This window comes from Acromyrmex echinatior, chromosome 4 (assembly GCF_024713525.1).
Source record: "Acromyrmex echinatior isolate Ae372 chromosome 4, ASM2471352v2, whole genome shotgun sequence".
Taxonomy (NCBI): Eukaryota; Metazoa; Arthropoda; class Insecta; order Hymenoptera; family Formicidae; genus Acromyrmex; species Acromyrmex echinatior.
The window spans coordinates 9,185,382-9,200,949 of NC_141855.1; the positions used below are offsets into that span (position 1 = coordinate 9,185,382).

The window sequence follows — 15,568 nt, forward strand, 5'->3', positions numbered from 1 at the left end:
CTCTCCTCGTATTCTCTCCCGCATCTCCTCCCGCCCCCTTCTCGTTGCGCTGCATTCTGGTGGCGCACCGAGCGTATAATGCAAGTCCTCGGAAAGCCCAAAAAGGAAATAAACAAGCCTCTAACTGAAATCGGGAATGTGAAGTGGATGGTAGTTTAAAACGATTCGCTCTCGGCTGCTCCTTCTTCTCTCCTCCCTCTCACGTTCTTTCTTTTTCCCGACCGATAGTCGCATTCCACTCCCTCTTCGGTTAAAGCAGCGCCCTTAAACGTAAGCGCACATATATCACTCACATATATCTTTTCGTATACACATGCACGCGTGCGTACGTGTATCAATACGTCCCAGTTTGGTACTTACATCACCCACATGAGCAGGAAGTTAAGCGATACTCAAAAACGAGGTGAACTCGAATAAAACCGGGCAGTCGCAAATCCGTCATTTCGGGCAAACGAGCCGTGTACAGGGTGCGTTATAAATAGTTGAACCCCCAAGTCTCTCTCTGAGAAGATCTATGTGTGTTCTCCACCGCTCCATTTTTGCGACGCGCTCGGAATTTTTATTTTACTCGACTTTAAGGGAATGACGAGGAGAAAATAACGCGGTTAAATTTATGTTTTACATGATTGGACCAATCGCTTTGATATATTAATAATCGAGCTTATAAGCCAGAATATAAATTAGAAATTGTCACGTGTTTGTACAATTGTAAAAATAAATGTTACGATAAATGCTAATAAATTCGTAGAAATAAAGCAACGTGAAAATTGGTTGAAATAAATCTGTAAAATGAACAAGGTGATTGAATGGGAAATCCGATATTTTATATTTGAATGTGGTTCATAAATTCTAGTCTACCAAGTGTTCAATATCAATGGTTTAAATCATCGTTTATAGCTCGATGATTTAAAATTTAACGCTTTTTTGTTTAAGATTATATTTATATTTTTAAACATTTTATCACGAGATTACTCAAATATTCTTTAAAAGTAATTTAAATAGTACAAACAATACATATAGAATTAGTATGAGTAACGATTTTTTTTGTGCTTTTTATTTTATATGTTAATTATGTTTTAAATATTAATTACAAATTAAGTTCTCTCTCTCTCTTTCTCTCTCACTGCATTTTATTTCTAAATTATAAATTATAAATTTATTTTATTATTTATATTTCATATTTTATAAATTAAAATTGTCAAATACATAACACTTTATGAAACAATGTAGAGCGTTATATATATATACGAGATGTATTTCAAAGATTTCTACATTAAAATATCGAATTCTATCATCGTTTCCAATCGTTTCGAATCGGCGCAAAGCGCATCGTTTCCTCGATTATATTGCACACTCTCTTCATCGGAAGAAACGAACAGGTAGAAGAGAAAATAGCTGGCGCGGTTAATTAAGCAGACTCTAGCAGAGACTAGTAGACCTTCCCTCCGACTGAAAACCTATTAGCTCGGCTACGAACGATCGATCCCACGTCCCGCTTAAACTAATCTATATTTACGGTACAAAGATTGAACCGGCAATACAACTCCAACAGAGTACATTGCCGACTTTAAACCCGAATAGCAACTACGTGTGTTGACTGAGTATTTTGATCGCAGAAAAAAATCTCCGTAAAAAATATCATATCATAAAATAGATTCCTCGATACGGGAGGCTCTTTCGCAAAAAAAATGAAGAAACTAAATCATAAATATTCATTGTGACCTTAGTTTATAGAAACAGCAATATCGAGAACATGTCATAAAAATACTGATTTGTTTTTATCTCGCGAAACGATTTAAAAAAAAAGAAACGAATGGATAATAATAATTAATAAGAAATGCGGTGCGATATTATTTTGATTTATCAAGCAATTCGATATAATACTGCAAACATTGTTATGTGCAAAATTGTACAAGTGGAACGTAATCGAATATAGATATAGAATTAAAAACGAATGGTTTAGAGAGAGAGCATGTGAATTAATACGCTTATAAATTATATACACGTGCAAATACCTATTGCCTCGGCTATTAACCGCCCGACAAGCGCAGTTCCCCTTTAGTCTTGTGTAACACACTCTCTCGTGTAATATCATTTCCGCATAAATCTTATAAAGCGCACGGCTGACGCGAGCGACGGCGTGACTAGCTGGCGAGTCGCGTTTAAACCGCGAAGATGAGAGGAGCGAGATAAGAGGAAAAAAGCTTGCAGGAAAATGGATGCGTCACGTGCTGTAACTTACTTTGCCGTACGAGTTAATCTAACTATGAAGTTTCCCATATAAGGGGATGCTGGTAGGCGCGCGCTTCTGCTTTCTCTTAAGTAGTTTAAGTTAAGTCAATGCTAATTTCGTTTCTCTTTGGAGGAGTAGAACGAGATTTACGCAATCGGACGTACATCATGCTCTCAGCTACCATTTCTTCACGATCCGCCGTTCCGTCGGACTTGACGTTGATTAGTGTTCCTAATAGTCTGAATTCAACGGTGAAATCCGCGCGACTTATTGTTCGCATTGCGGGGAATGAAGTTTTAACGCAGGTGATAATTCCGCACTTTGCAGCCTGGTAATGATAAACTTCGTTGAAACGCGGGAGTTCTGAGGTAAACTTTCTGCAGTAACTTTTACGACTTAAGTACCACCTGTTAAAAGCATGCTCCGTTTAGAAATATATTTCAAAACAAAATTACGAAGATTTAAAAAAAAAAGCGTTTCAATTAGATTATAATAAATTTCATATTACTTCCGATATTATTTTGTAGCATATTTTTCACTGATTAAAAAGCTAACGTAAATAAAAAAATTACTACAAAGAACAAAGCTTTTTATGAAACATTATGTTGATAGGCATATGTAAATTACGTATAAAAAATAAGAAGTCGTAACAAAAGCAAGGAATTATGTTCATTATTGCTAATTCGCATGGAAGAAAAGAAGTAGGAAAAACAAGGATGTTTTTCGTTCAACAAAAATTCAACAGCGCGGTACTGATAGTTTAGTGGGCGGGATCAATCAAAAAGAAAGCATTTCTCACGCAAAAAACAACGAATTAATATTTAAAATGATAAATGGCTTGGCAGACTACACCACAATTATTGGAAAATGCGAATCTCGTGGCAGGATAACTTGAACGATTATCTTTCTCATTCTATTTCGCGTGTTGCGCCATGGGAAAATATGAGGAGGAGAATCGTTAGGAAGATATACTGCCCGCGCTTATTTAAAAGTAATTAAACTTCCTGCGTGTAATTCGAACTTGTTAAGTCTTTACTATATCTATTATCTCATTTTAAACTGATTTAAAAGATCTATCTATTCTTTAAAAATATATAAAACATTTATCAAATATTTTATTATAATTTATGCGCCTCTATCCTTTTACCGCTATGAAATCTTGTTATAGGAGGATAATTAGAATTTAATTAATTAATATAATAACGGCAAAAAAAAAGAATTTGCATTAACATTATAACTGAAAAATCTGTTTCTCATTTAGACATTACCTTTACTTCCTTTTTAATTGGCAATTATTAATTTAAAAAATCACTTTAATGAAAATCTCTTAATTTTTGTTTTAATAATTATAAGCTTTTGTTCTTTAGCATTTTATACATATATATATATATATAAAATGCTTTCTGATATACCTTTTGTTCTTCAGAATTTTGATAATATCTTTTTCACAAATTTTGATATCATCTCTTGCTCAGAAATTTTGATATCGCTTTTATTATTTAACAAAAAATATAATATCAAACTCTCGCAAAATTCTATAATTGTATCTCAAGACGTGCTACTCCAAGCAATTCGAATTAAATGTTCAGCAACGATTAAGTTGTTGATAAAAAGGTAGGATATAAAGCTGCGATTCATGTTACTAATTAACGCCACATCACAAAATCCATCCGTTTTTCAATAAACCAACGATATTTTCATGAGAACGTGTCTCGGAAAAGCGGAAAGCAAAAGCAGGAATAAACGATATTGCGCAAACCGTCGCTATTTCCATCGTTTTCAAGCGAAGGAACGAAACAGCGGAGACAGGTATATCTGCGAAACAGTCACATTTTACGATCTCTCGCCGCGGGCCATGAATATCGCAAGCATAAAAGCGCTACGGGAGAGAAAAAGGAGGAGCTCGCGGCAAGGTTCCCGTTTTAAAAAACGTAGCGGATAATTGTTCATAGATCGCTTTGAGACGGCACCACGTCGATCTACCTCGTTGCATCGTCGCAAGCTCTGTGAAGAATTAATTCCGTAGTTGAATGCCGCATTTAGATATGTTATATTCATCTACGAGAGTCATACAAAAAAATTGAATGGCAGAAATTTTTTGCCTCCTCTATAAGTGCGTTCGTTTAAGAAAGTATATCTATGAATAATTATAATTAATGTTTATCATTTTTATTGCAATGTAAACTTCTGATTTATCATATAACTTTGTCACAAATTTACACGGATTAACAATATTGATAACAATAACAGCTTTTTGTTATATGATTGCTGCAAAATTGTTATTATTTATTTACGGATTTTAATTGAATGAATTTAGATTTTATTTTAGTCGAACGTAATGAATTGATCGATCAGTTTGAATTTTATTGTAAGCAAATAGCAAATAAATCAAAAATAACATTTAATTTGAAATGACAAACGGTTTTAAAATTTAAGCTATATATAAGAAAAAAAAATTTCCTTTTCTAATTTATTTTCAACAAAACTTGTTTTTTTAGTGAGAATTCTTGATGCAATCTTGATGCCATATCAATCAACATTATAAACATCAAAACATTACATCTATTTAACTTGTAGGTAAATGAAAATTATTTCTATTTTATCAAAGAATTTATAATTTTATTATTATAAAAAAATAACGATAATTTAAAAATATTTCGTAAAATAATTAAAATAATTCTATATATAAAAGTATGCAATATTTAAAAACAAAAACAATATTGTTATCTGATAAATAAAAAAGGTTGTATGATTCACAAGCCGTTTATCGATTTATAATAATTTCCCAGATTGATAAACTGCGAAAGATTAAAAGCATTCTAGAAAGTATAAACGAAAGCAATAAATCGTTAGCCTCTAAATGAAGGACTTACCTTATCAGGACGCAGTCTAACCCCAATAATCCGTACACTTAAAATCTCCCGTAGCGGCTAAACATCACGAACCGCCCGTAACGGTCTTAGGAAAACACGTTCATCACCTTTCAGCACCATTCACGACGACCTTGGGGGGTGCGCCACCCCTGCGAGAATCACGTGTCCAACTACGAAACAATCGCGCAAACGCCAGTTACGAATTCTTTATGATACACTTTAGAACCTCGCGACCGATCTCGCGGACTCAACAGTCCTTTCACCTTGTCCCGTCATAGTCATGTGATCCTATCCTCGTTTTCTCATAAGATTCTGATTTCCGAGGTCAACCGGAAGGATTTCCTGTGAAAGTGTCTTAAGACTGAAAAACTCTCCTCCGAATCTCCTCCGTTCGTCACGGAAATCCAATCGATCGTCTTCGAGTCAGTGCGATTTCTGATGACAGTCACGTGGCAAAGGACTCGTCCGTACCGAACGGAGCCAGCGGAACGCGTTGCACCGTCTCGGTGATCCGTCGGGGACTGCGTTTGCCATGGCTCCCCACCAGGCATCTCGGGGGTTGGACGCCCCCTCATCGGTTCGGCATCCCGACGCGCGACGTCGCTCCGCCTCCACGTGGAACGCCAAATCCCCACCTTGTGAGCGTGCCAAGGGTTTGATCCCCGGTGGATGCCGGCAGCATCGTCTTAAGTCGACCGCGACGCCAAGGAGACTCGTCGTGGTCGCTAGAGAGCTGGTGAACAAGTTGAAACCCGGGAGTGTTAACGATATAGTTAAAATATCGATAACTTTGTTTAAAAAAGAAATCTTTATTTTCAGTGGAAATGTGCCGTTAATAAGAATTATACCCCTCATTAGTCAAAACATATAAGATTTCTAACTCTTATTAACATCTTACTTAACGAAAAGTACTTAAAAACTTTTTCTATGAAGTTAATTAAGAATTAATGAACTCTGATTAACGCACTAGCAGAAAAAGTAAAAAAAGGCAAACAGAGTCAGCCATTCTATAGCAACAGAAGTAGAAAAAGACAAACAAAGTCAGACTAGCAATAGTAGTAAAAAAGGACTAAGTCAGACTTTTTCAATAAGGCGAGTTAAAATTTAGTCAAATATTTTTATTTTATTTTTGTATAAAAGAAAACTTTTCATTACTTTCAAACATGAAATAATTCAAGAAAGCATGAATTAATAGTTTTTTTATTACGAAAAATTCACCGTGAAATAAATATTAAATTGAAATAATTTATCGAAGGAATATTAAATACGAGTAAGTCGATAATATAATTTATTCAGAAGCTACAATAATCTCAAAAGAATGACACTGTTCGCAAATTACGCGTCATTTATACTAATGCGTGTACGGTTATACTATGTCCATGGCAAAGAATTCCTCGGCGCCTTCATGTTTATTCAGCATTTTTAATGGCACCTCTCTCTTGTTATTCTCCACTCGCACCTTCCTTTTGTTCTCGCCGGTGCTATTACAGTTTCTCGCATAAATTTAATAATTAAAGACGCGGGATATCGAAAACGCATTTAATATTGAAATCAAATGCCACCGCTTTTCATACGATCAAATCCTATTCGCGTAACAAGATAATGCAATACGAAATTAAATTTATGCGATATTCATTGCATGAACGATTTGATTGCGGACGCGTCGGACGAATAAAAATTTCACACTCAGCAAATACACATCCACACCCAATTAATTTTCGCATGATAGGCCACGCGTGAAACCTCTGGACTTTGCAAATGAATATACTTTTCGCGAGGACATGTGTTATGAAAATCTTTTATGCAGGCGCATATTTCCATAAAAATAAATTGTTCCGCTCTTCAATGTTTTACTAGTTTTTCCGCACACTGGCAAAATTTGTTCGTAAAAGAGGAATTCTTACTTTAAAAATGTTTAAAAGTAAAAGATACATTTAACCAAATATATTTTTGCTGTTTTGATAATATTGAATAAATGGATTTGGCAATTCTGTACAAAACTTTCTTAACTTTTATAAAACGTATATATATATATATATATATATATATATATATATATATATAATTCAATATGAAAATAAAATAATTCAATAAAGAAATGAAAGAACTCATATGTGAGTTTGAAATAAATTTTTAACTCGTAAAATTTTTCGTGTCGCTAAATACGTTTTCGCAGTTCCAAGGGGATTGCCCCAGAATAATGAAAGGGGAATGTCCTACAGTTTATAGTCCTCCCTTTGGAGTTTCGCGTTATTAAAACTTTGCATTCGCACTGACTTTGTACTTTCGGTCGTAACTAGTAAATACATATTAAGGTTCTTTATCGCTCCGATTGTACAACCTTTTACCATTTCCAAATAATTTCTATTTTCTCGTGCATGTCTAGGATATGAAGTAATAATAATTGAATATACAGAAATATGAAAACAGTATAGTTACAGCCTGCTTTTTGACGAATATTACAAGATTTTTTACATCATTTTATTTTTTTAAAATAAAATAATGGAAAAATATAAAACAATATGATATAAAAAATCTTGTATTATTCATCAAAAAACAGGCAACTGTACTGTTTTTATATTCCTGTATATTCCATTATTATTATTTCGTGTCCTACACATGCACAAGACAAACGTCATTAGCAGCATTAGTAATGAATTTCCATCAAGGACAACGTGTGATCCTACAAACTAATTGCGATCCCAGACGTACATATTACGTCCAAAGCAGTCATACGTGCGCAAAAAGAGACTACAGGTGCATGCATGCAGAGAGCTCTTTACGCATGTATCACATCGGCACCATTAACGAAAATTTCCGGCCTGATCTCGTCTGTTCAATTTACGTTGAAACGCGATCATAATCAACTTTGTCTATTGAGCAGATACCGATGGGTGCCCCTTAATATCAGGAAATTTCAAATTTCCTCCATTTAAACGCATAATTCGATCCAAGTACATGCGACATTAATTCTCTAGTTTGTGACGACAGTCAACTATATTTGTCCCAGAATCTACTAGAAGAATATATGTTTTAAAGATGATAGAATAATTATTAAACTGTGAGAAAAGTTTTCTCGCAAGAATGCAAAAAAAAAATAATGCATTTCAGAAAAATTAATGTATGTTTCTTAAGATGTAAATTGCATTGTCTAATTTACCGTTTTATTATAATATGAAAAATTTTATTATTATATTAAAACAGTTAAAATAGATAATACAATTATTTAATAATTTTTTATTGTAACAATCTTCGCTATCTCTTCTTGCTAACTAATTGAATAGTTGACTAAAATATTTAACATTTGCAAACAAAATTCATACGACAGGTATAAAATATTTAATATTTTAAGTATTGTAAAATATTTCGATATTGTTAGAGTATGCTCTGAAGTGGACTTCAGGTATTTGAAAAAACCGCCTGTCTGACAGCAATATTTTGATAGCGGAACAATAGAGAAATCATAAGCCATCGCGATATTAATGAAGAATATTCCAACTCTAATCCTAAAATATTTTCGCGCCACGTTTCTCGAAGACTTGAAATACAAGTGTTTTTCGACGAAACTCTCGTGGCGCGCGTCCTCCTCCTTTCGTCGGGTCCGAGGAAAAAGAGAGCGACAAGACGTTCACCCTTTTGCCTCTCCCCTTACTCGACCCCCTTGGGTCGAAGGTGGTGACATCGGTGTGTGTATGTGTGTGTGTGTGTGTGTGTGTGTGTATGTGTGTGTGTGTGCGTGTCGAGTGTTTTTATTCCATTACCCCAGCAGCACGGCACCATCCTCTTAACCACTTACTTAACCCACGACCTTCGGCCTTGTCTCCCTCGCGTTCGCGCTTGATGGCCTTCGAAAACTCAAATATTATCCGTCGTTCGATCCTGTCCCCACTGAGAACAGGGACGTCCCCAGGGACCATAGGATCTTGAGAATCCTCGCGATTCCGTTCCTCTCGCTAAAGAGAGTTCTCCTTCGTGAAAACGTCTTAAACCTAATTCTCATCGGCTCTGACGGCGTCAATAATGTTTCTATCGGCCACCGTGATTCTCATTCGATTACTTGTCGCGAGTGCCGATACACCATCCTCATTACACGACTCACCGTCAATTCGTGCCAATTTTTTTTTTAAACGGTAATATTCGCGAGACAACCTACGATCTTAGGCGGTTCAGGCAGTAGAGACATGATTGAAAAAATTGACTTAAGAAAAGTTTTATCGTTTAAAGTTTCCAACACTTAACACATTTCGACGTTGGAATATTTTCCGCAAAAGAAACTAAAGTTTTAGTAAATCGAAATTTGTATGAAAATTCTTTTGACATTATTGGAATTTATTTTTCTTATTTAAATATTATGAAGATAAAAATTTTTATATAATTGAAGATGCGAAGAAAGAATTTCTTAAATAAAACCTTTCCTTTATTTACTTTTAAAGACTCAAAAAAATTAAAATTTTCGATTTTAATATTAATTAGATATATGTAAATGAAAAAAGATATTACAATTCATGAAGAAAAGGTTATTTAAATGAATCAAGAAATCGTTAAAGAAGTGTCACATTTTACGTTAATAAATCAGTACAAAAAAAAATAATTAAAGGTTTTCTGTCAATCAGAATAAAATGTTTATTCGACTGTGATCTTGCCGGAAACGATATACAAAAATAACTATTGAGCAATACAGATAATTATAAATGTATCACTAGTTATTCTTTGCATCACTTATATCTGTATCTTTATGTTGAAGGAAATATCTTGTTTCCTAAAATAGAATTCGATTTTATTCGTTACAGCGGAAGTTATCACGCGCAAAATACGTATCTTTCCGCCTTTCTTTCAACCTCAATTTGCAATTTCCATCCCCGTCGATTTTGCGCCACGGTAATGCGAACAGGCCGAAAACTTCGCACAACGGCACATCACCCAAGTTTTTATCGCGCAGTGCGCGGTGCGCACATTTGCACGAAATTTGCGTTCACAACGCGTGAACCCGGAAATCTACTATTTCACTTCGTTAATGAAAGTGATATAACGTCCCGAATGAGATGCAAATGGCCGCAGGATGTGGTTGAAGTGCAGATACCGACCGGATGAGTTTTTACCTAACGCCCCGCACGCCGGCGAACATAATGCTTTCCTTTTTTACTCTTCTAAATCGGATCATTTCTATTTCTCTCTGTCAACCGGTCGTGTATTTTAATGCGCGTCGTTTCGAAAAGGTGTATCTGGCCGAATTTTGAAAGCTTAATACGGCGTAACGCGTTGCCTCGAACGGAATAATTAAGAGCGTCCCGTATTCCATCCCGTGGCGTGGCCGTATTTCCGCTTTTGCGAACTTTTGCCTTTGCAAATCTCGTTGTATTAAAAGTATTAGCAAGCTCTTTCAGTAAATTTTAAACTTGCCTCGGATAACTTTAATCTTCGCAACTTTGATTAATGCCGACACTTTAATTATTGCGATTTTTCTTAAATGCGTATCACAATCTTACTGCATTTTGATAATTATTACATTATTATACATGCACCTTTTTATATAAATATCTATATAAATCTATATAAATCTAATATATCTAAAATATTAAGAAATCACTTTTATTTCTCTTTCCCTATCTTTTCAAAATATTATATTCTAATTCAAATATTCCAATATTCAGATATTAGAATATTCTAATTTAGAATGTTCTAATTCAATTATATATATTATATAGTTACAATCAATGTCCTATTATATTTTAAAAGCCATTCGACATCAATAGTACATCTATCACATTGGATGCAATGTCGTGCACATTCTCTGTATATGAATACATTTTCGAATCGAATCCGTTCCATTTTATTAATATTTATAAGCAAACGTTGTGTCGCAAATCGCATCGAAAGTTGCTCATGCGTGGATATTCGGCATTTTCAATTCGTAATAAATGCCTGGACATGTCAAGTCGGAAATGCTCACGCGGCAAGTAAATTGGTTAGTTATACGTTAGTTAGCCGTGACATACCATGTTCCTAATGGTTACAATTATGAGTTTGTCACCACTTTCAGCAACGACGTCAAAGTTACGGATTGCTCGTTTTACTCCGGAATTATTCGAATAACAGTTTAAGCCTGGTACATTGAATCGAGTACATTTGCAGGCGGTTTCATTCATCAGTTTCGTATACTCGATAATATGAATATCTCTCGTGCAAATTACTATTTGTTCCTTTCTTTGTTCCCTCAATATCGATTTTATACTGAACGATAAATATCTTTTACAAAATAATACAATACAAAATAATAAAAACTTATTATTAAACCATACATGTGAAAACATAATTAAGAATAGAAAATAAAGGCCCACAACGAAGCTGGATCTTTAATGTTTAAGTAATTTCATGTGAATTTATATATACTGTATATGTACATACATGTATATCAAATTAAACTTTACGCCGAACTCATTTTTTCGGCACTTAGAAACACACACACACACACAGAGCTAAACTATTGTAGTAATATCACAATTAATATCACAATTTCTGCTTAAGGCATTTATTAAAGAAATCTTAATATACTAGAAATTTAATGTATAAATAAATATATTTATTGCGAAAAATATTACTTTCCTATCTGTTATAATACAAAATCTTCATGTTAAATTATATGTATTATATGTATTATATAAAATTCATTTATCAACTTAATAAACTGTTCAATTTTCGTAGTATGACTAATTATGCTAAGAATAATGAGCGACATAATTAATAGCAAATCTGTTTCGGACAGCGAGCGCATATAACTAATTAGTTTTTGAGCATGCATATCTATATGAATTATATCGTATTTCATAAAAGTATATTGGATTCCAGCACATCCAGATAGACAAGAGAGCTTGATCGATTCTCGACAGAAACGCATTAATTTCTATCAATCGGCGTATCCTAAAACGTGAGAACGCGAAACAAGGTATTCGTCATGATTTCGAGCAATTTCATTCCGAATGACATCGAGCGTCGCGCTACTTCGACGTAAACGAACCTTTCAAAATCACTTTCCGATATTCCGCCGCGTTTCTCCCGTGACGGAATACATGCGTGATGATACCGATCGTCGTGGGATATACGAGTGAGATGAGCCTACGGCCGTAAATGAAAGAACGATCGAGGTAGAAGGCAGCAAATCAGTACTGATATTTTCCCACGAGATATCGAACGCTTCGAATGCGTAGAGAGAAATCTTGAGGTCAAATCTATCGAGAATTTCTCTTGTATTTCAGAAACAATAATCCTAATTCAAAAAATCTGAAAACAATGTTGTAATCGTCGATTTTTTAAAAATATTATATAACGTGTCAATATTCTAACTGTGATAATGATTACGAAATATGTATGGCGAAAGCTTTAATGCAGTATTCATGCTTATCAGAAGATTTTCAGTGAATATCGATTCGAATGTCGTCGTCGAAAATTCAAGCGGGTATTGATTGGCGAGGCCAGCAGCCCTCCAGGCGTAGTGCGTGGTATACTTTTTGATGCATACGGCCGCGGTCGTGTTTATGTTAATGTAATTTTGTGCGGTTGCGACGGTGCTGAAATAACGACTAAGCCGCGACAGATAAATCGTTTCTGCATACGCATGTGATATGCATGTTTCTCGTTGTTGCGTAACTGTAGCGGAACAATTTCGCTCGTACAATTGAATCGCGCCGCTGGTTTCGAGACGAAGGTGTTCACGGAAGCCGTAAGGGTGTCTCGCATATATGAGGCTTTCTCTCGATTATTATTATAGTAAAAACTGAATGAAAAAAGTATCGACTATTTATTTTTTTTATATGCGAAAAGATTACAACAAATTTATAAAGAGAGAGCATAACTTCTACTGATTAAACCTACTAATTTTAAAATTTTAATAATTTCTGAGGAAATATAAATAAGAATTGAAAATAAGAAAATAGAATATATAAAACTATTTTTATTTAATTTTAAACAAGATATTTATATATGTAGTTTATTAATATAGAATTATAGTAGAAATTGGATCAATAGAATACATGTATGTATGTATGTATATATATATATTATTTAAGAGAAATAATCTTATTTTCTATTAAAGCGGATCATAACGCTTGTAATATTTGTATGCAAATTTTTGCAAATAAATATAGTCTTTAATATACATTATAGTCTCGAATTATATGTTAAATCTGTACGCAAGCATGCAAATCATTTATTATTAGTGTTCGATTTCGGTTCTTGACTCTTGTCTCCTGAATAGTTAACAAACATTCACGGATATAATGCCTTAGTAACATCACTCACTGGGAAAGTTTGTTTAACATTTTGCGGCGTGGTGGATATTGTTTAAGCGGGAGATATAAATACATTTGCAAGAGGTGAGTCAACAATTGGGCTCGCGGAGCCAGTGTACCGTGAGTATTTCTACGGTATTAGTATCATTAGTCCATATTGTGGTTGTCGGCTTGTTAAGCTTAGGTAGCGAAAAGCAATCGATGAGTGGTTTGCCCGAGCGGTCGGTCGTTGCTTACTGCTGCTATGCAGAACGAGCAAAGTGGAACACTCTGATGGTCGGAATGTCCGCAAAACAAGTTTTAGCAGAACAGCAGCTAAAAGGTGCGGAGCTTAAAGTAGAAAATACCGAATTAAGTTGCGGTGGAATGCAGCGGATCAGTGTTGTTAGAAAGTAATTTTCTATGAACAAAAAGTAATCTTACTTCGGTAATTTCGGTAATATAAATAATTAATAAGCAATTTGAACGTATTATTAGCTACATCTTCACTAATGTTGCATTATGAATATATAATAATAATAGTTATCACAGCCTTACGGCTGAAATTTACGGGAAGATAACAATTTAATTTATTATAAAATAACAGGAACGATGAAAGAAAAGAGGAAGGAGAGAAAAGGGGAGAACGAGAGAAAGAAAGAGAGAGAGAGAGAGAGAGAAAAGAAAGCGAGAAAATTCGCTTCTGTCGGAAACCGATGAAAAACAATGATTTTAGAGATGGCTAAAATGGCGGTTAAGCTCACAGACAAAACATACGCGGGTTTTATCCTCCGCGGCGTAAACCAATTTTACCGTAAGCACACACGTCCCGGAATTGAATCGCGCCAGTTTCTAAAGCCCGCGAGACGGAATATGTTTTTATTTTATTGCTGATTTCCTTGCTTGCCACCTTGCGAATCGTAGTCCAAAAACAGGTTCGCTTACAGATTTTGGGCTGCAGGAAAAATATAGATACAATATGATACAATTGATTCAAAATCCTAGAGATTGCTGCTGTGAAAGATCCTAGATCCGGAGTAAAATTTGAACGTCGAAAATTTGAAAATCTCCATAGATTAACAGCTATGCACTTCCCTTAAAGTCTTCTTCACGAAATGTCTGTTTAATGTCATCGCCAGGCATCTCACGAATTATCCGAACGCAAAATATCTGCAGCCGCAGGCAAAACGCAAACTCATCCATAACAATTCGTAATAACGTTCAGATAAACCGCCGCGAACATCCGCAGAGAGCGGCGGCAGATGCGTTAAAGGCGGCCTGCTGACATTTTTTTTCCTGTTGCGCGGTTTGAAAACAGGGTCGTGCTGATTGGCAGTGGTCACCCGGTTTTCCCAGGTCACCGTGGAAAGTTGAACCGGCTAATGGAAATTTGTTCATCCCGCCGAACACACGTCGAGTTGCATGACATATCGCCTCCTCCCTCTTGCATCATCTCTCCTCGTCCTGCCTTCCTAAAAATCCCCGGAAGTGCGCATTGCTCGTTTCCATCCTTTTGGACCTTTCCGACCTTTTCAGCATTTGTCGCTCCTCTCTGAATTCCTCATCCTCGCATACATGTGCGTTTCATATCGAGGAGATCGTTTATTTGCTTAAAACGTATTTAAAAAATTGAACAAAATGCAAAAAAAAGACATGTTCTCTTCTTTTATTATGTCAACCTTTGATCGGCAGCAATCGCGAGGAAAAAGAAAACACTAAATAAGTTGTCATTTAATAAATTAAGTAAACTATGAAAGAGGCATATTAAGAAATTATATTTTAACTTTATTTTTAACTACTTAAAATTATTTTAAATCCACAGGCAGGATATCTCAATAAATTTTAATTTAATAAAGTTAGTGCTACAGTCTCTCTCTCTCTCTCTCTCTCTCCCTCTCTCTCTCTCTCTCTCTCTCTCTCTCTCTCTTTCTCTCTCTCTCTCTAATGTTAAAAATTTAAAATTGTCATTATTACATTAGCTTGTAATAAAATTCTTTATGAAATAAAATTGATTTAAAGTTCATCAAGGATTTCTTAACAGGATATATATAACTTTTGATATATGTACATTCTGTTAGTCAATTTATAAAATTCTTTCTTCTCTTTTAACGTAAAAAGAAATTGTAACATACTTCATGTAAGTTAACATACTCGCTGCAATATTTCTATATTTTCAATGAGGCCGTTAAATTAGCTTC

General features: G+C 34.8%; 2 protein-coding genes across 5 annotated transcripts in view; one reads left to right on the forward strand and one right to left on the reverse strand.

The window, feature by feature from the left end:
* LOC105152414 (lachesin) overlaps positions 1–6,149 on the reverse strand; it is a 141,290-nt gene extending 135,141 nt beyond the window's left edge. Inside the window, exon 1 of the mRNA XM_011066695.2 lies at positions 5,107–6,149. The gene's annotated coding sequence lies outside the window, so the exon portion shown is untranslated. The remainder of the gene's footprint in view (positions 1–5,106) is intronic.
* The window catches only part of LOC105152413 (uncharacterized), a 260,147-nt gene that overhangs the window by 191,954 nt on the left and 52,625 nt on the right, over positions 1–15,568 (forward strand). The window lies entirely within an intron of this gene.